This window comes from Lactuca sativa, chromosome 9, assembly GCF_002870075.4.
Source record: "Lactuca sativa cultivar Salinas chromosome 9, Lsat_Salinas_v11, whole genome shotgun sequence".
In the NCBI taxonomy this organism is placed as follows: Eukaryota; Viridiplantae; Streptophyta; class Magnoliopsida; order Asterales; family Asteraceae; genus Lactuca; species Lactuca sativa.
In genome coordinates, this window is record NC_056631.2 from 24,435,730 (window position 1) to 24,457,870 (window position 22,141).

A 22,141-nucleotide genomic window follows, 5' to 3' on the forward strand; every position below is an offset into this window, starting at 1 on the left:
CAATATATTTGATAATGAATATTTTTGGTTGATAAAACTATATCAATTGAGTAAATATGATACGATAGTAGAGTTTTTAATATCACGTTAATACTATACCAACCAATTCAATTTTCATATATATATATATATATATATATATATATATATATATATATATATATATATATATATATATATATATATATATATATATATATATATATAGGGTTAGGTTATTTTGTTTTCACTATCTATTGTGTGCATGTATGATTGATTTTGAACCAATCATTTTAGTTATTTTAAGAAATTAATTAATGCATATTACATGTTGAAGATATAATAGTTATTAATTACATATTCAGCATTTAATATGCATTAATTACTTTCTTGAAATAACTAAAATGATTGGTTCAGAATCAATCATACATGCACACAATAGATAGTGAAAACATTTGAACATAACTCTCTCTCTCTCTCTCTCTCTCTCTATATATATATATATATATATATATATATATATATATAAGGTTCTATGCACTCTAGGAAGTTCATGGAAACCCTTGGAGTTGTTTGAGGGGTAGTTTAACACTTAAACAAGTGTTTATGGTCCATGAAGATGCGTTTATGGTCTAAGAACATCCTTAGACCGTAAACTCATGTTTACTCCCCATTTGGTGTTTAAGATTAAGAGCTTTGATATTATCATTTATCATATTAATAAAGTTTAAATTTTAAACTCATTGTTAGGGTGTCCCATTTTTTTCTATTGTTTTAACTTTTAATCCATGGTAAAAATTAATAAAACCCTTTTGAATAGAATTTTCAATCCTAACAATTATAAAAATCTTATTCATAAAACCCACATTCACGTTTCATAATGCGGATTATCAAAGAAACCTCATACATATTGGTATATACCATTACCGACATATACTAACTTTATTTATTGGTAGTCAAGCAAGTTGGTACATATTATATTTGGTACGATAATGATAACAAAATTTTTGTACCGATTATAATTTGTATAGTATATGGTTTAGGGAAAAATGTATAGTAGCAAATCAATTCCAACCTATATAATTGGACTTAAATATTAATGTTTTTTACTATTTTTTTATTAAACCATTTCGTATTAAACTATGATGTATGTTTAAAACGACAAATAAAATGAAAGAGTTTTATAATATATATTTTATAGATGAAAATAAATTAGGTAAATTCATAAAACACTATTAGAAAAAATCAACCACATGAAAAACATATTAGGTTGCTGAATAAAGTTATTATAAATACGATATATGAATAATTTTAAGCTTAAAAATAAATCAATCAATGAAAATACTCTGATATTCTCAAATCATCTTTGTTAGATCATCAATATTAATTTCAAGTTATGGCTTCATGAATCGCGACTATTAGGTGTTGTTTGTTTTTCTGAAGCCAAAACGTCTGCAGTCTGCGGACCACATCTGCAAGCCTCTACAACAGAAGAGGTGGACCAAACGTCTGCAGTCTGCAATAAGAAGACTGTTTGTTTTTTAACGTCTGCAGGCTGCTGAAATAAACTGAATTTTAAATAAAATTATTTTACAAACTTAAAATGATTTTTCAACACCAAAATTTTAATAATAATAGTATTTCAAAACCAAATAACAATAAACAATCAACAACTAACATCATTATTTCATATTTCCAAAACCAAACAACAATTTTCAACAAATTCAATAACAATTTAAGCACATTCAACAACAATTTTAAGCACATTCAACAACAATTTGAAACAATAATAAGTATTTTTAGCCTCCTATAACAACAAAAAAAGATTTTCAGCTTCCTATTTCAACAACTTGAAACAATTTTTAGCACATTCAACATATTTTAACAGCAATTTCAGCAACATTAAACAACAAATTGAAACAATTTTCAACAACATTTAACACCAATTAACAACAATTTGAAGCACTAGAATTTTCAGCAACAATTTGAAGCAAGAAAATCTATATTTTCTTCAATATTTCGGATTTCCAATATCAAAAAACAATAATTTTAGTGCATTATAGAGTTTTCCAGCAAGACTGATCGTTAATTTCATGGTTGAATTGCAAAAAAGGAAAAAAAGAAAAGAAAAGAAAGGACAGGAAACAAACCCGTTGCCGTTCGCTGTTGCTTTTGCTGTTCGCTGTTGCTGTTGCTATTCGTTGTTGCTGTTGGCTGTTGTTGCTCGCTGATGGCTTGGAACGGAGGCTATTCGCTGATGGCTGGGAACGGAGGTCGCTGGTCGGAGAACTCGCCTGGACGCCTTCGATTGGAGAGGATGGCGACGACTGGCGGTGCTAATCGCCGGTGATGGTGGACGATGGATTGAAGATGGAGTGGTTTCGTCGGCTGGGAATTTTGGTTGGGGTGGGACGTTTTGACGATGGAGGCGGAAACAAAAAGGAGGCGTGTTTTTTTTAGGTTAAATTCACTTTGCAGACCTTAGAAGAGGCTGGCCCAAGTCTGTGTGGTGAAGACCTCGTGCAGACGTTTTCATGTCTACACACTTCAGAAAAACAAACGCACTTCAAACCTATAAGTCTGCGCGTGGTCTGCGCCGCGCAGACAGAAGACCTCGCGCAGATCTGCAGAGAAAAAACAAACGCCCCCTTAGTAATAAAACTAGGACGTTACATCTGCCTTGTGGTGGTCGTAATTTATAAATTTTATATTAGGTATAGGTTATTTTTGTAATTTTTTAAACATGTGGACCATTTCTGTAAAAATAAAATACATATGTACATTTTCTATAAATTACAAGGACAATATCTATAGTTTATTTTCAACACATGGACCAATGCTACCAAGTACCACCGTATGAATGTATTAAACACATGAACCATTTTTGTAAAAAATATCAGCATATGGACCTTTTATGTAAATTACATAGATAGTTTTTGTAATTTATTTTAAACACAAGTGTCAAACCTACCAACATATGAAATTGTCATGGTCAAAGTCACAAACATAAAAGTGTAATTAGTATATATAATAATCTTGTTTAAATAAATCATTTTTTCTATATATTTGAGAAACTAATGACATGTTTATTAAAAAGAAAGAAGAAAGTTTGTAACGCCCCGTTTATTTAAATAAATTAATAAATATAAGTCTCAGACTAATTTGTGAAGAATTTTAGAAGTTGGGAGTTAAAAGTGTAAGTCCCAAATTTGTTTTGTAAATATTTATGAAGGCAAGGGCTAAATGATAATTTTGGGGGCTTAATTTGAAGAGATTTTATAGAGTAAGAGGGGTTGTTGGTAAATTTCGGATTTAACTTGTAAAGAGTTTTATGGGCAGGGACTTAAATGGTAACTTTTGGATTCCATTTGAAAGAAAAGTAAGGCGGAGGGACTATTCTTGACATTATGGCAAAATTTTATATGTGCCAGGTATATATGCTTTACAAAACCCTAACCCTAGCATTCTGAAGGAGCCGTCACCCCCTCCACTCCTCCAGCCGCCATCGCCGGTTTTCCCACTTGCGCTCCGGCCAGATGGAGTCCCGACGACCACTGCTTGCCGCCTTGCCATCGGGTTGTCATCACCTTCTTCGCCGCTATCCTCTTCGTCCGTTTTCCGACCGTCTAGCGCCACCTGAATTTCCACCTTGTGTTCTGCCGTCGGGAGTGAGAGAGAGAGAGATCAAGGGTTTTGGCGACGGGGCTGTGAGGGTTTTACGAGTGGAGCTGCTACGACTAACACCAGACGATTCAGTGCTTCAATTAGTCGCGACCGTCGCCTGTTGCTCCAGTCGACATCTACCACCCTGAGGGTGGTTGTCGCGTGCGTTCTAGCCTCTATGTTCGTGTTCACGTAGGCGCTGCTGCATTATTGATTCAAGTCCGAGTGGTTGTGTTATTTCGTGGGTGTGGCAGTTTGAACGGGAAGCGAGGGAAACCACCGCCACCACCGTGAGGTGGTGGCTGTCGTCCTAAAGTTATGGCTGTCACCGCCAAACGCCACAGGTGGGTGGCTATGTGCTTTTCCGGGCAAAGGGTGTAGTGTGTGTGGATGTAATTATTTTGTTTGAGTGTTTTTGTCAAGCCGGAAAATCAAGATTTTCCGCCACCACCACCGTGAGGTGGTGGCTGCCGCCGGCCACCATGGTGTGGCTGTGTGTATGAGTGTGTTAGTTAGTGTGTGTGGATTATGTTTGGATGAATCATTGTAATTGTAATCAGTTTGGTTAATAATAAAAAAATAATAGTAACCACCACCGTAAGGTGGTGGCCGCCGCCGTGAGCTGCCATTGACCACCACTACCCGAGGTGGTAGTGGGTGGTGCCCCGCTAGCAAACCCTAATGGGCTTAGAGATTGGTTTTGGGCCTATTGGGCCATGTTTGGGTGGAAAACCCTAATTATGAGTATTGGGCCTTAGACTTATTGGGCCCACTTGTGGGCCATTGCGATTGGATTGTGAATTAAGCCCAATTTATTCCATGCCATTTATCTAGTAGAATAAAGGACTTAATGGACTAAGTCCTTAATGGGCTAATTGAGAAAATGCTAATATTTGAGAAATTATCAGGACACACTCGAGAATTATTTAATAAGTGAAATATTAAATAATAATTATTGGCAGAAATTAATCTAAGCAATAATGGACTTAATGAATTAAGTCCTTAGTGGGTTAAGCCCTTAATGGGTTAAGTGAGAAACACTTAACCCTAATTGTCATTTCATGTGAAACCCTAATTTCACTTGGGCTTTGTGTTGGGCCATCCAAGAATAATCAATTGGATTAGAGTAATTAGTTGGGCTTTAGGGTAAGGCCCATATGAAGGATTGGGCCCAATTTGGAAAATTGGGCCATAGATGGGCCATAGTTGGGGCCTAGATGGTTGTATGATATTAGGCCCTAGAATGATACATGTTGGACTGGACTGATCAATTAGGCCTTAAGGGAAGTCCATGTAGAGGCTTGGGCCCAATTTGGATAATTGGGCCATATGTTGGGCTTTGATCCCTAGTTGACTTTGGGCCTATGGATTGGGCCTTGGGCTTGAGTAAGCCAAGCTAGGGGTAATGTAGTAATTACCCAAAGTATGTATTTATAGTTATGTGTTAGAACCCAATTATTAATTGGGTGTTATTTTGGTGTTGACAGTTCGGGAATCTGTCATCCAGCAGCTAAGGTTGAGTCTGCGGGACTTCAGCAGTATGAGATTGTGTCTACAGGACGTCAGCAGTGTGAGGTGAGTTTCCTTCCAGTAGCAACGGGTCTACGGCCATAATGCCGGCCCGTCTAGTTAGTAGTAGTTCCGGACTACAGTTCGATGCAGTAGTTCAGTATGCTTGGTGTTTTTGTGATACAGGCACGGTATGAGTTATGTGTTCCGGACTATGGTCCGATGCAGTATGCAGTATATGTGTTCATGTTATATGCTATGATTATGTCATGCTATGTTCATTTAGTTCCGGACCTCGATTCGATGCAGTAGTTAGGGTGCTTGATGTCTTTGTGATTCAAGCATGTTTTGTGTTATGTGTTCCAGACTCTGTTCCAATGTAGTATGCAGTATATATGTTCATGCTAGTTGACATGCTATGCTATGTTATGATTCAGGGAGTTCCGAACTTCGGTCCGATGCAGTTAGTTCCGGACTTCAGTCCGATGTAGTTTCCGGACTTCGGTCCGATGCAGAGGGAAAGGCCCTGGTTAGTTTCGGACTCCGGTCCAATGCAGTTTCTGGACTTCGGTCCGATGCAGAGGGCAAGGCCCTGGTTAGTTTCCAGACTTCGGTCCGATGCAGTGGGCAAGGCCCAGTAGATGCTTTATATGTTATTGTATGATATGTGGTAGTTTGGGGGAGCTCACTAAGCTTCGTGCTTATGGTTTTCAGTTTTGGTTTCAGGTACTCAGTTTTTAAAAGAGGAGCTCGGGAAGATTGCAGTGCACACACCAAATGTTCAGCCTGGGATGTTTATACTCTGGTATATTCGACAGTTGTTAAGATATTTTGAGATACATTTGTTATGATTCTTATATAACGTTTGATGAATATGGTTTTATTACTAATTTAAAAAGAAATTTTCAGACTGTATTTTTGGGATGTTTCAAAGTCGACCTTTAAAAAATAAGCCAAAAATAAGAAAAATTCTCCAAATCTAAATTGTATGCGGTTTTTTTAGACAGATCACCACCTGTAAAAATCTAGGTGGCCTATATATATATATATATATATATATATATATATATATATATATATATATATATATATATATATATATAGCCTTAGGTTATTATATTCAAAGTAATTATTGTGTTATTGTATGCATAAATATGGGCCAATCATTTTACTTATTTTAAAAAAGTGATTAATACATATTATTGAATTAAATATAATTGAAATATATAATCTAATTTAACTAGAAGGGTATTTTAGTCAATTAATAAAGGAAATTTGCATATTCTAAGGGATTATAGATTTTATTAATTTTGAAAATCCAATTTTACGAATTATAAGGTTTTTAATTCGGACATTCTGACAGAATATGTTTGAGTATGTTCAAAAATAAAAATATTCTTGAACCATAAAATAATAAAAATATTCTAGAACATATTTCTTGATCATGACTTTATAAATTTCTTGTAGAATAACAAAATTCTCGAACCATCAATTGAAGAATTAAAACAAAAATTACATTAATTCTTATAGAATACATGTAACAATTGCTAAGAATTACATTTATTATTAAAGAATAAAACTAAAAAACTTTCAAATCTGGAAAAAAACATCAAAATCTAACAAATACACTAATACATTCTAAAAGAATAATGTTGTTAAGAGGCGTCGTTCAAATTTCGTGGTCCGTTCTTCAAACATCAACTTCTGTGGAAACAAATCCAATGAATAAATTAATGAGAAAATATTCATATTTCATTCCAATATAATTGTAATTCGTGATTCCATTCTGATAGAATTGGAATTCATTTACCAATAATTATATTAATTCGGGGAATTCTAACAAAATATGTTCATGATTATCATAAAAAAGCATTATTTTCTGATAGAATACTATAAACGAAGAAATGTCAATCAGTTGAAGAATTTTAGCGAGCGCTTGGTGTGCATCAAAACAACTTTCAATTTCCTGTAAAAATTAGACAATCAGAACAAATTTCCAATTCACAAAAAAATATTACACCTTGAAAGAATTAGACAATAAACCTAAACACATTCAAATTTTCTTTGATTTCTGTCAAACAATCAACCCAAACATCCATTCTATATATTGAAATCAAATCAAAGACAACAACAGATAAAAACACGTAATCGAACCTGGATTGAATTCTTAAGCAACAAGTCATCTTCGGGAATCCAGGTAGAAGAAACAAAAGTTGTTGCTGTCATCTTGTCATTGACAAAAAAACCCTAAATTCTCGCTCAATGAGAAACAGATGTAGAATTTCTCCGAAAATGAGTAAAATTTGTAGAGGACTTCAAAGGAGAAGCTCAGATTAGCAACATCGAGAGGGAGGAGAATGCGAAAATCTTGTTGAAGCGGGTAACGTCACTCTCGAACCTAGCGACTTGTATTTAAATGTTGTTCCTCAATTTGCGATTAGATAAAGGTTGCAACTCCGGATTATTGACAGCTATAACAAATGGGTTTTAGCCATAAGAACTTTCCTATGTGCGCATGCAAAACCCTAATGCTTGGATCTAGGCTTTCTAATTAAACATACTTTGAATCCAAGACTTCTAATGACTAATTAGGTATAAGAACAATACAAAACAGATCTAGAATCATACCTTTGAATCTCTTGTTTGATCTTGTTGTCTTGGAGCTCTAGAGTCACAATTGTAACTCCTCTAATGGCTTACAAACACCAAATATCAAGGAAGATGATTTGAGAGAGAGGAGAGGGGAGGGAATTCGGCCAGGGGTTCTCTACTTTTGATGAAGTGCCGATTTCCCTTTGCCATAGGGTCTATTTCTACTTGTAGATTCCTTAAGGGTTACAACTTAAACCCTAGTTGGATAATCTTCTCTTAAAGCAATCCAAATCCATTCCTTAGATAGCCTTGTACGATTTTAAGCTATCCTTTAGCTTCTAGAATCCGTCCACCCCTATCCAATATGGATTTATAGTCTAAAGTTTAACTATCAAACAATTGACAGTTTTGTACCCTCTTATTTAATTAATCTCTTTAAGTCACCAAATTAATACCAATTAATTTATGACTTATATTAATCAAATAACAATATTATTATTCTTTATATTATTCTCATAATATATTAATAATATTTATTCTCTCTTAATAAATCATCCTATCAAGTTGCTATGGTGAAGGCAACCCAAAAGGACCATGCACAATCGGGTCAAATACTTGCCTAATATAGTTGCAGCCTTAGACACTATTCCAACAGTCTCCCACTTGGATAAGTCTAGTAACTATATGCACAAGTACAATTCGATTTGCAATCGTAGCTCTCAAAGACGCTGTCAAACTCTGATCTAATCAATCTTGTCCTTTAGATAAGGGATCGTACAGTCTTCTGCTTCTCGCTGCAGTCGCAGCTCTCAAACACCATCTCCATCTCAGAGATCCAGTCCATAATCTCAACAGGATTTGGGCTTCCTGAGAGACTTAGTGGTTTTGCACCCAAGAAATTTTTGTACATCCGCCCATCCTTGTTGTTTCTCCCTTTTGGCCATCCCTTTGCTCACCTTGAGTCCCTACTTGACTCACTTGGCGGCTGTAGTTCCCTTCCTCAGATTGCTCGGGAACTGGCTCGGTCGGCTCAACATGTATGGTAGGTTCATCCCTATTTTCATGGAGCATCTGTCTCATTTCTTCCCTTTGTTTAGCTAGCATAGCCCGAATCATGGCTTGAACTCCAGCCATGGTAACTGGCTCAGGTGCAACTTCTTCAACAACAGGTATTTGCTGAACCACTGGGGGTTGGTTCCTATCTCCATTTGCGTTTACGTTTCCGCTACGGGTCCTTGCGATCTTGATCTATACACCGAATAAGGTGAATTTAGATCTTTATTTAGGATGGACGTTTAAATCATCCTTATCTCTCCGAAACGTTTACATGCTAGTTCTAATATCGTACTCGTACGTTTAGAATCCTAAACACATAAAGTTTCCAAATTTGGTCGGCAACAGACCATAGATCCGAACAAATAACAGCATATCATGCACAAAGCATTTAGCACATAAAAGCATTTTAGGCACAATTCCTAAAATAAGCTAGTGCTCACACCTCACAATCATCGCTTAGCATTCTAAGTTTAAGTCTAGTAATCCTACAAATTCCTAGTTCGCTTAAACTAATGCTTTGATACCAACTGTGACATCCCCAAAATCACGTCCAGAAAAGACCGATTTTGTTTATGCTTTGTTTTAAAATCAGAGTAACATTTTAAATAAAAGTGTTGCGGAATTTGTCCCAAAACAAAATATGATAAAGATTTATCAAAAGCATTTCCATAGAAATGTATTTCATTAAAAGACTTGGGATGTCATGTTCGTACAGAACAAAAGCATAAACAATACAATATAAGCCTTACTACATTATTTCATATTTACAGGCCTATATCCGTAATCCCTTGTCCAAACATCATATCTATGCTCAAGAGCCACTACCTGTAATACATAAAACTGAGTGGGTCAGGCTTGGGAGCCTGGTGAGCACATAAGGTTTTCAACCCACAATAAATAAGTTATTTATTTTCATCAATCAACAATAACCCGATTACCCGTTCCCGTTATCCTCACTTTACGTCCCTAAACATCTATCATAAGGGATCTAGCCTAAGGATCATCATCGGGACGGACACTATTGCTAAGGGGATTCCTCGGCAATAAATGTCCTAAAGGCAACCATGTGGGGGATGGAGTACACCGGTGAACACATCGTTCACAAACACCTACAGGTTGCGAGCCTGCTAGCGTTCCACTAGACTGTCTAGAAGAGTCCGTGGTCGTCATCCATACTCCGCTAGATGACAGAATCAACAACATCAACATCGAGGCCTCTCATCATTTTATCACACATCACCTATTACATCTACCCATGTTTTACCCTAACATTTTCGTAGATATAAAATACATATACAGTTTGAATCATTGAAAACATGTATAACAATGTTCATCCAGCATAGATAGCAAGTATTCAGATAATATGCACACATAGCACGTAGTTTATATAAATACTTCATATCTATGTGTAAGTTGAAAGTAACTATACACTCACCTGAAAGGTGGTGACTCAGCACTTGGACAGCGCTTCGATACTCTCAAAACGATATTCCTTCGATAAAACCTAGTATCAATACCACTAGGGTTTAGTCTAACGATAACCGCAACAAATTAATTAGTCTGGCTATTATTATTATTATTATACAAACGTTTATAACACTCAATATAACTCATAATAATAGCCCAAATAATTATTTTAAGGACCTAATAACATTCCTATTATTATTTGAAAGCTATATTAAAAAATTGCGTAAACGTAGCACACTTACAACGAATTTTATCGAAAACCGGAACTTATTTGGAGCAGCGTTTCGAAACCGAAAGACTCCTTTTTTCTCGGGACTCCGGGAGCCTCGGGGCTTCCTTAGGGTGCTAGGGGGGTTTTCTAGGGTTTAGGGGGGGGGGGGGGGTTTGGGGTTGTAGAAAGAGAAAGGAACTAGAGAGAGAATGGAATTTGTTGTGAAAAATGAAGCTGCCTTCGACCCTTTATATAGCCTGCGAGGCCTCGGTACGCTGGGCGTACCTCGGACCTACACTGGGCGTAATGGCTCGGATAAGGCCTCCGGCTGTCTCGCACATGGCTCGTTCTCGGAGTGGATAAGAGCGAAGGTACGCGGGGCGTAAGCGAGGCGACGTGTCATCATCCGAAGCGAGGACCGTGGGCCGCAAGTGACGGTCAAGATTAAGCCACGTCATCAGTCCATGCCTCAGCTTTGCAAATTTGAGTTACAACTTCAAAAATTCGTAACTTTCGCGTACGACCTTCATTTTCGACGTTCTTTATATCCACGCGAAGGTGGGAACGTACTCTACAACTTTCTTTAGACTCCGTCAGCTAATTTTGACTCGATTTTAAATTTTATATTATTAACAGGCCGGGACATGATTGGTCCGTTAAATCCTCATAACTTCTTCATCCGACGTCCGTTTTTGCCCATCTTTTTCTCGTTACGCTACTTTTAACGAAATCTTCGATTCTCGTTTAGGTCGTGTCGGCTAAAAATCACTCGATCTAATATTCGAATTTCGGGTTGTACACTGTTATTCCGAAACTTCGAAAAATCATAACTTCTTCATACGAAGTCAGATTTGGGCGTTCTTTTTATCGATGTTCTTAGTTTAACATATTCTACGACTTTCGTTTAGAGCGCTAAGGCTAAATCTCGCTCTATCATAAATTTACTATTTACGCTTCCCGGTATCGTGCCGGTTCTGTCGCGAAACTTCGACGGGTCATAACTTCTTCGTTATAAATCGGATTTCGACGTTCCTTATATCCCCAGAATCCTTGTTTCGACCACTACAACTTTACGTAAAGATATAGGGCTTATCTCACATTTTAATTTTGACGCTTATTTTTATTCTTTATTAATTATACATTTATAATTAAATAATAAACACATAAACACACATAATTCACATAATACTCAAATATTTCATCTTTATTATCTCAAAAAGGGTTACAATAGTTGACCTAGACTATTACATTGACAAATATGCTTTGCCCTGAAACCCGGGCGTTACACTAATTAAATTCGTCATTAATATCAACAATAATATTCTTTCAGAATGAATTCATATCTAGAAGAATGAGAGTGTATTCCAGCAGTGATGAGTTTATAAACCTCTTGATCGATTAGATCTTATAACAGGTGAATTAAGAAAATAATAACAGTTTGACAAAAACACAAGAATGGATCTGAATGAGTCGAATGATTCTATTAACTCAATCCTCAGCAGAGCTCGATGAAGAACTTTCGCTATAGAGGATTCTAGGGTTACAAAAGATAAGAACGTAAACCCTTATAAAAATCCCTATCAAATCTTACGTTAAAGAATGCATGCAAGCATCTATAAATAATAACCCTACAATGAACTCACGGATGGACAGGCCCATACCGGAGACAAAACTGAACTAGCTACCGAGCCCAAAGACGCAACACTAACTGGACCTAACAATCTCCCCCTTTGCGTCAATTGGAGAGAGACTATCACTTGTTCTTGCTGGGTCCAGCTGCCTGTTGGAGGAGGTTCAGTTGTTTTTGTTGCTGTAGAAGTGGGAGGCGGTTGAGATACATTCTCTCCCCTTGTTTCGGAATGGACACGAACTCAAGGAGCCCTTCAAGTTTGCTCAGGAGAGAAAGAGCAGGAGCAAGCTTCTCCGCGAGAGTACGCCTCATAGAGTAGTTTAGTATCGGATCATGTGCTTTCAGGATGTTTGAAATGGCTGCGTGGACATCCGAAACACACGAAGACACAATCTCTCGTTCAGATCGAAGAGATGCAATCTCCTTTTGAGAATTGGAGAGTTGAAGACTCTTGACCTTAAGAGCAGTGGTCTTTCTAGCAAGAGCGTCCATTAGAGAGTTTTCAGCAACGAGATCTTCTTGAAGCTTGGTAAGGCACTCCTTAATGGTCGCTTTAAATGCTGAGTTGTCGTCGGTGAGAGTTTGACGAAGAGTGGAGAATGACTTCAGTTCTGAGGCAACTGAGGTAGCCAGCTTGTTGACAATGGGGTCAAGCTTCATTTTAGTGACTTCGGCAGTTTCCTGTAAAGACTGCAACAGAGAGGAAGCATCAGTAAATAGTTTTTCGACTTTTTCGGTCGCAGCCGCACATGCTTTGGTGGATGCATCAATTGCAGCAGTAGCTGAGCTCAGAGAGACTTCATGAGCCTTGGAAAAAGCATCAACAATCTTCTGAATGGCAGCTTCAGAAATGGTAGACTGTGATGAAGAAAAGGAGGCAATGAGCGAATCGATCTTCTCATGAAGCTCCTTGAGATGCTTCTTGGTGACGGGAGCATCATCATCGTCGTCACTCTGCACCTGATACGGACTGTAATAGACCGAATCAAATGTCATGTCCTCCCCACCAAGAAATGGTTCTTCGTCCTCTGTTGCCTAAGAAGGAGATGAGGGGGGAGGAGAGGGTGGAGGCTCGGTAGTGAAAGTAGGTTCGGGTTGTGAAGTATGTTCGGTAGTGGGAGTGGGTTCGGGTGCTTTAGTAGGAGCCCCCGTATCAGATACGTTGGTTCTTACTTCAGCGGTTGTTGTGGTAGCTTCAGTGAAAATAGGAGGGGGTACTGGGATGGAAGTTGGTGGTATTTGAGTGGTGGAGGTTATGGGGAAATGGAAATAGGAATGGTGACAGGTGGAGAAGAGATAGGTGAACTGGAAAAATGAACTTCTGGGGTAGGCGATCGTGGAGGAGTGTTACCACGAGGGGACTCATCGGAGTCTGAATTGTCTTCCTCAGATTTGCTTGAGGAGGAAGCGAGTATCAGCTTTCGCCTGGGTTGGGTTTTTCTCTTCTTCATTGGAGGGGATTGAGCAGCCTTGGTGGTTTTACGTTTCTTGGGAGAAGGGCCTTTCGCTCCCTTGCCAACCTGCTTGTCTTTGCCTTTTTCATTCTTCTTTTCCCTTGGAGCAGGCTTGTCAGCTTCGTGAATAGATTTGATCATCTCAGGAGTGAGATCTCTAGGACCAGAGTGACGAAACTCCTTGTAGGTTCGGATGATACGGCTTTCAGCAGGAACGTCTCCAAACATCGACTCAGGGATGGAGCCAATGAATTGAAATTTTGATGCATCGGAGACTATGATCTTCGTGGTATGGAAAGTACCAATCGAAGATAGTGGAGAACCAGCAACAATGGGGACGTGATACTTTTCCATCACCCATTTTGTGACTATGGTCCAGAAGCGAGCATAGGAGATCTCGGAATGCCGAGATGTAGAGGCCAGACTCTGAATCAGCTGCTGCCATAGGACCGACCCATAGTCCAGGTTGAGACCGTTGTAGACTCCATAGAGAATCGTGATGAACAGACGACTCGCTCCATCCGACCCGGCACTTCGTTCAGATAACCCCTTGAACAGCACAATAAATAAACCGTTCCACTGAGGAGGCAGGCACAATTTCTTGAACTTGGTGACCGTTGTCAGCACCTCGGTATACCCCATATTGTAGAACATAGAAAACAGGTGCCCCACTGGAATGGATTCAGGGTTAACCCTAGATGAATAAGGTTCAAACCCTAAAAGTGAGCAGAATCGCTGCTTGGAGATTGACGCATTGTGATCAAGAATGTCGAAGAAGATCCTATCGACAGACTTGACATAATGAGCAGTGGTGAAAATTTGGGATAAACTCTCCATAGGAACAACTTCAGCTTTGGTGAGAGCGGGAGCAATCGGCGAGTATTTAAGGCATTCGATGATCGGGAACATGAAGACATCATAAACCTGGGGAGTAAGATCAATGATCAAACTCTGTTGGGGACAAATCGGCAGGATGTGGGAAGTGGCATGAACAGATGATGAATCCGCCATTGAAGTGAAGAAGTTGGAAGAGATGATGAACAATAGAATTCTCAAATCTTTTCTTGCTCTCTGAAATTTTGGGTGCAGTAAAGAGGTAAATAATGGTCAAGATTACCTTTTATACTGTGGCTAAAGGAGAGAGAAGAATCCGTTCCCAAATCTTCGAAGGAAATACGAAGGGTTTTTCGGAGGTGATTGATGTTTGACAGTTGGTAGCACCGATGATTACGCATGAGAGAGAATAACCGTCCCGATTCACACGCCTTCCCATCAGGCGCCGTTTTTAAACGAAACGGTTCCACTTCACACGCCTGTCATTCAAGCGCCATTTGAAAATCAAATCGATTGGACTCCCGCCTAAGTCAACATCTTATCCTTTTAGAGTGAACGTCATCTTAAAGCAAAATAACCACGTGGATCAATAAGAGCCATAACTCGTTTATAACTTCAAATCCCATTAAAGAATGGCTTGTAACTAATGAAACCAGAATTTTGGAAAATCAAAAAGATTTTCGTGCTTAGTGTGTAAAAGAAAAGGAAATAAAGCAACACATATGAGGAAATTTGTGATGTCAGTAAAGACACGAAACAATGGATCCCGGGCACGAATCTCTTCCTTCAAAGTCAAGAGAGACTTTAAAGTGTTTGTATGGTGTCCCGTTGAATAACGATCAGATACTTATTGAGAAGTGTTGAAAGGCTTCTTTTAATTAGGCTGATTTGGGTGGCTTTCGTTTCAGTTTAGAATTCCTGATCTTGACATAAGACAGAAATCTACTGAAGTACTTGTGAGACCAATGTAGTCTGTTGAACAAGTATTTTTGAAATATTTTAAGTGGCAATGTAAAATAATTGATGTAAAATCTCAAAAAAAAAAAAAAATTAAAACTGGATTCCAAGGGAAGAAATGCTATGGGATATAACAATTTCATAGGAATCACACAAAAGAAAATTAGAGATTTCACATTCCATCCCTATGGATAAGTCCGTCAATTTGTTAGTGAAAGCTAGAGCAAAGTTGATTGTTCACCGTCAATGCATAGTAGGTATTGAATTGTGGGTTTCACTTAGTACGTAGTGGCACGAAGCTAAGATCATGAACACAGAAATTGTGTAACCATAAACCTCAGTGGTAATTTCTGAGAGTCTCAAGGGTTACGTTTATGAAGCGAATGAGATGGAGAAAAGTAGTGTAGATGGTGTAAAGAGACCAAAGTACCTCTGCAATTAAAATAAGGACTAAGCAGAAAACTCTTATCTCATATGAGAAAAGAGTAAGGTAGCTCATGATTAGAATAAATATAAAAGCCTAATTGGGAAGACAAGGTTTGTATGTACCAAGTCAGTAAGGCTATTATTCAGAATCAGATGAGGCTTTGGACACATACAGCAACATGCTTCTAGGGACACTTAACTAATGAAAGAATTTCCACACAAATAGCGACACACAAAAATATGAGATACAAAACAAAAAATTATCGAAAAAAAAACAAAAATGTTTTTGGAGTTTTTGATTTCACAAAAAATAAGAAAAAGATTTTGGAAATTTTTGATTTCATAGAAAAATTTTAAAAAAAATGAGACACAAAATTTTTTTTGGAACCGAACCGAGCGTTCGGTCTATTTCGGTCGCAAAAAAAATAAGATAGAAAAAGAAAAGAACTTTGAAAATAAGAGAGATAAATTTGAGAAAATGATATAAAAGGTTTACAACCAAAGAAACCACCTTTGAGTGATAGGCGAAGATAAGAGAATAGGACCGAACCCGAGCGTTCGGTTCATTTCGGCACACACGTGAACCGAACCCGAACGTTCGGTTCATTTCGCCTCCAACTTTTAGTTTTGAGAAGTAGTTTTTGGTACTGACTCCAATTCCATCATTCCAAGCCCTTGTAGAATTTTATTGAAACTCGCTTCAGCAAGAGCTTTGGTGAAGATGTCAGCCAGTTGATCAGTGGTTCGAACAAAGTGAATTTCGACGTTCCCATCTTCCACATGATCCTTAATAAAGTGATACCTCAGTGCTATATGCTTTGTCTTGGAATATTGCACTGGGTTATGACAGATCCTAATTGCACTTTCTGAATCGCAATATAGTGGGATCTTTTTCATATTGAGTCCATAGTCCCGGAGCTGGCTTTGGATCCAAATCACTTGAGAGGTACAGGAGGCAGCTGCGATGTACTCTGCTTCGGCTGTTGACAGAGAAACACATGTCTGTTTCTTTGATTGCCAGCTAACCAACTTCCCGTCTAGGAATTGGCAGCCTCCAGTGGTGCTTTTCCTGTCTAAACCACATCCTCCAAAGTTTGCATCTGAGTAGGCTTGAACGAAGAAACCTGAGTTTGATGGATACCATAGACCGAGGGAGGTGGTTCGTTTCAAATACCGGAGTATGTTTTTCACTGCAAGCATATGTGGTTCATGAGGATTCGCCTGAAACCTAGCACAATAACATACAGAAAACATTATATCAGGCCTGCTAGCAGTAAGGTACATTAAAGAACCAATCATCTGGCGATATAACGTAATATCGACTGCCGGTTTTTCCAAGGATGGTGTGAGCTTGGTGCCGAACGCCATTGGAACTTTAACCTTTGAGTCTCCCATCATGCCGAATTTAGCAAGAAGAGTCTTGGTGTATGCTTCCTGGTTGATAAAGATGCCTTCGGGTCCCTGTCTAATATTTAAACCAAGGAAAAAGTTAATTGGACCCATTGAGCTCATTTCAAATTTAGTCTCCATCAGCTTTCTGAATTCAGCTGTTAAGATAGGATTCGTTGAGCCAAACATGATATCATCGACATAGATTTGAACTATCATAAGGTGGTTACCTTCCTTCTTACGAAAGAAGGTTGGGTCAACCGAACCTTGTTTGAATTTTGACATCTTTAAGAACTTGGTTAGCGTTTCATACCATGCCCTAGGTGCTTGTTTCAGACCATAAACTGCTTTGTCCAGAATATAACAGTGATTTGGGTACTTTTCATTGAAAAAACCAGGAGGTTGCTCCACGTAAACCGTTTCTTCTAGTTCTCCATTCAGAAAGGCGCATTTTACGTCCATTTGGTAGACCTCGAAGTTCTTGTGTGCAGCATAGGCCATAAATATTCGAACAGATTCCAGCCTAGCTACCGGAGCAAAAGTTTCCTCATAATCAATTCCTTCTTCCTGGCAGTATCCTTTCACCACGAGATGAGCTTTGTTTCGAATCACATTTCCTTCCTTGTCCATTTTGTTTCTGAATACCCATTTGAGACCAACAACTGAGGCATCTTTAGGAGTTGGAATGAGGCGCCATACCTTGTTTCTTTCGAACTCGTTGAGTTCATCTTGCATAGCTTGAACCCAGTCAGAATGATCAAGAGCAGTATTTACTGTCTTCGGTTCAACTTTTGATACGAAAAAATTATACATGCGGAACTCTACTTTGGAGAATAGAGATGTTTGCTTTGCCTTCAGTTGAGATCGGGTGAGGACCTTTTCAGAGACATTACCCACTATCTGAGATACAGGATGATCTCTGGTCCATTTAACAAGAGGAGGGTAATTTGGATCATAGGATGGATCCAATTCAACATTGACCATTTCTTCCAATTCAGATTGACTATCGTCATCATAAAACATATCAGAGTTCTCCCCCTCAACTGATGAGCTTTCAGGTGTAGGTGGACTTTCTGGTGCTACAGGACTTTCGGGTGGAGTTGAGCTTTCGGGTGTTGTTGAGCTTTCGGGTGCTACAGGAATAGAATTCTCCCCCTCAAGTTGTGATCTCGGTTGTTTTGAAGAAAGTGGATTCTCACCCTCAACTGAAGCACCTTGCTGAGGAGGTTCGTTTAGAACTTGTTCTCCTTCACCCATTCGTTTGGCGGCATCTTCGACAATTTGCTTCAGATGGTCGACTTTGTTGTCTGCTGCATTGGCTTCTGAGAGAGTAGCTTTCTCAGGTTCATCGAATAATTCCACAAACTGATCGAACAGATTAGTAATCGAGGTCGTCACTTGACCTGATTGAGAGAAAATCTCTCCAATTGCTTCTTCAGCGGCCTTTAGCTTCTTGACGTAGTTATCATCGAAAGTCACATAATATGTTTCTTCGATCTTCCTAGGACGCTTGTTTAAGACCCGGTATGCTTTTGAAGTAAGAGAGTATCCCAAAAAAATTCCTTCATCAGCTTTAACGTCAAATTTGTTACGATGTTCTTTGGAGTTGAAGATGAAGCATCGTGAGCCGAACACATGGAAGAATTTTATGTTCGGCTTCCTGTTATTGATGATCTCATAAGGAGTAAGAGAGAAACGCTTGTTGAGATAAGACCTGTTCTGCGTAAAACATGCTGCAGCAATAGCATCAGCCCAGAAATATAAAGGAAGAGAAGCAAAACTTAGCATCGTTCAGGCCGCCTCACACAATGATCGGTTTCGTCTTTCGACAATTCCGTTCTGTTGAGGCGTATAGGGGGCTGAGAAGTTATGACTGGTTCCTTTTTCTGCCAAAAAGTCTTCAAATTCTCTGTTCTTGAACTCCAGTCCATTGTCGCTCCTAATGTTGCGAACGACTTTTCTCAGTTGCACTTCAACCTTCTTGATGAACATCTTTAGCTTAGGAGCAGCCTCAGATTTGTGCTTCAGAAAGAACACCCATGTAAAACGAGAGAAATCATCAACGATAACAAGAATATACTTGCTACCGCCAATGCTTTCGATTGATGATGGACCACACAAGTCAATGTGAAGCAACTCAAATGGTTCTACAACTTTCATGTTTATGATGGATGGGTGACTTTGACGACTTTGTTTCCCCATTTCACATGCAGCGCACAAGTGTTCTCGATCAAACTTGAGCAATGGGAGACCTCTAACATGACCTCTTGTGACAAGCTTGTTGATGTCTTTGAAGTTCAAGTGTGAGAGCCTTCGGTGCCACAACCAGCTTTCGTTAGAATGAGCTTTCGACAAAAGACATATGGCTGAATTTCCTTTGATTGGTTTGAGATTGAGAGGAAACATTTCGCCTTTGCGTTCTGATTTGAGAATCACCCTTTTTGATTTCTTCTCTATGATTTCTGAACCTTCATCGTCAAATGAAACTTTGAGACCGGTACCTCCTACCAGTTGAGACACACTGATGAGATTATGCTGTAGCCCTTCAACGTACGCCACCTTTCTTATTGTGAAGTCTCCATTGGTTATCATCCCATAACCCTTTATCGTTCCATAAGAGTTGTTGCCGAACTTGACATTTCCACCATTTTGAAGAGATCGAAACTCCCTCAGCTCTTCCTTCCTTCCTGTCATGTGACGTGAGCAGCCACTGTCAATGTACCATTCTTCGTCGAACTGCTTGTCACTTATAACCTGCAAAAATTAAGCAGATTTAGGAACCCAAAGTTTCTTGGGTCCACGTGAGCCTTTCACAGGAACAGGAATAGTAAGAGAAACATCAACAAGATATGTTCTTTTTATTAATGTTGTTTCATCTTTCCTCTTAATGGTAAACACTTTGATTTTGTTAGGGTTAGCTACAGTTGGTTTGGTTTCAGGTTTTGGTTTTTGAGCATTTGTCTGCTTTCGGTCTTCCTTGACTGAGGAAATCTTTGATTTTCCTTTCAAGTTCGTTGATGATTTAGAGTTTTGTGCAGGAACATAATTGGGTTTAGAAGAGAATTGAGAACAAGAAGAATTAGAATGAGAATTTCTTCTGACTTGTGGTTCGAAATGACCCTTTTGTTTATGGTCATTGGAGGGACCGAAGCTGGACCTTCGGTAGTTGTTGCTCTCAGGACCGAATTTGTCCTTTCGGTTGTTTTTGCTTTCAGGACCGAACCTAACCTCTCGGTTCTGTTCCTCATGCGGCCCGAAAGACTTTTTCTCTGACTTTGAATTTCTATCATGATAAGAGAAATGAGTGTTTTGAGAGCGCCCAAACTGCTTTCGTTCAGAGAGATTCTTTTTGTATCTTAGGTTTCTTTGCTGCTTTTGATTTTTCACCTGTTTCGGCTGTATGTGGATGTTAGCCTTTTGTTTCAGCTTCTTGTCAGCCGGTTCACTTTTCACAGATGATGTTTCGCTTGTGGAAGTGACTTCTTCTACAGGTATTTCTTTTGTGCCACTAGTGCTTGGCACGTTAAAGTTGTCAGGCTTATTTAGCGACTCTGGTACATATCTTCCTTTAGTTTTCCATGACGTTCGCTCTTATAGACCAACTATTTCGTCGGCATTATCTATAGGAGCAGACCAGAAGAACTCATCACAACCATCTGCGTTATTTTCGTTCACAATGGCGGTGAGTTCGGCTGTTTGATGTTCGGTTACTCCTGTGACTTTATACACTTGATTTGGAGTAGTTCTCACCTTTTGGTACACAACAGCCTTTTCTTCAAGAATCGGGGACTTATTTTGGGACAAGCGAGCAAACTCCACAGAATTTTCAGAAATCAGATTTTTGTGGTTTTCGGGTTTGCTCTTGACAAACTCAGAACAGTCGACTACATCCTCTACAAAAATTTCACTCATATCATCGTCCTCATTAAGTTCAAATGCATTTTCAACATCAATTTTATTTTCTGAACTTAAATTGGCACTCAATGAGTCGAATTTTTGTATGGTTTCGGTCCTTAGTTTCAGCTTATCGTTTTCATCCAAAAGATTTTTCAGCATGTCCTTATGGTCTTTGGACTTTATGAAAGATTCTATTTTGTCCAGACCGTACATATAGGTAGGATTCACATCATCAGACGATACAACACTTTCACAGTTGTATGCTTCAGCATCGATTTCATCCTCCTTAAACTCAAGGAAGGGTAAAATCATGCGATGTATTTTCTACCATATTTCACAATTCAGATGCAGTTGAGTAATGTTAGCATAAAGTCTTTTAGCAATCAAACAAAAAACATTTCTTTGTTTTAAAAGTTTCAAATTGTCTCTTTGTAAATAAATGTTTTCATCCTTAGACTTAATCAGCTCCGACTCCTTCTGCTCAATCCACATCCTTCGCTCCTCACTCTTGGATGACACCCTGCTTATTTGGCCAGTTAGGTTAGAATTGGTGACCCGTGTTTGAGTTAAACAACTATCCAGATTTGAGATTCTTGAATTTAAGTTATTTAATTCCTTCTCATATGATTTTTGTGGAACTTTGAACGAGATAAAAAGAGATTGTACCTTCTTGATCAATTCATCAAGTTCATTGATCTGCACACTCAGAGGTTTTGCTGTGAAGCAAAAGTCCTCTCGCTCCTTGGTGTCCTCATTTCCACCATCTGTGTTGTATCCCCTCATGTGAGATACGTCAGTCACCATCAAACACTTTCCGCTGCTTTCACCACCTCTTGCGACATACGCCTTTCCATGCGAAGGCTTTCTCACCTCATCATCTTCTGAGTCGGTTGACCACACCTGCACACCACCGAACTCGTCATCCTCTGCCGAACCCTGTACAATAAGAGCATTCATAGAAGGGTTAGTAGCAACTTTCTTCCTCTTAATCTCTTCCAACTTTTTCATCAGGACAGCCTCTTCATCTTTCTCCTCATCTTTCTTTGCTATTTTCTTCAGAACACAATCTTTGGCATA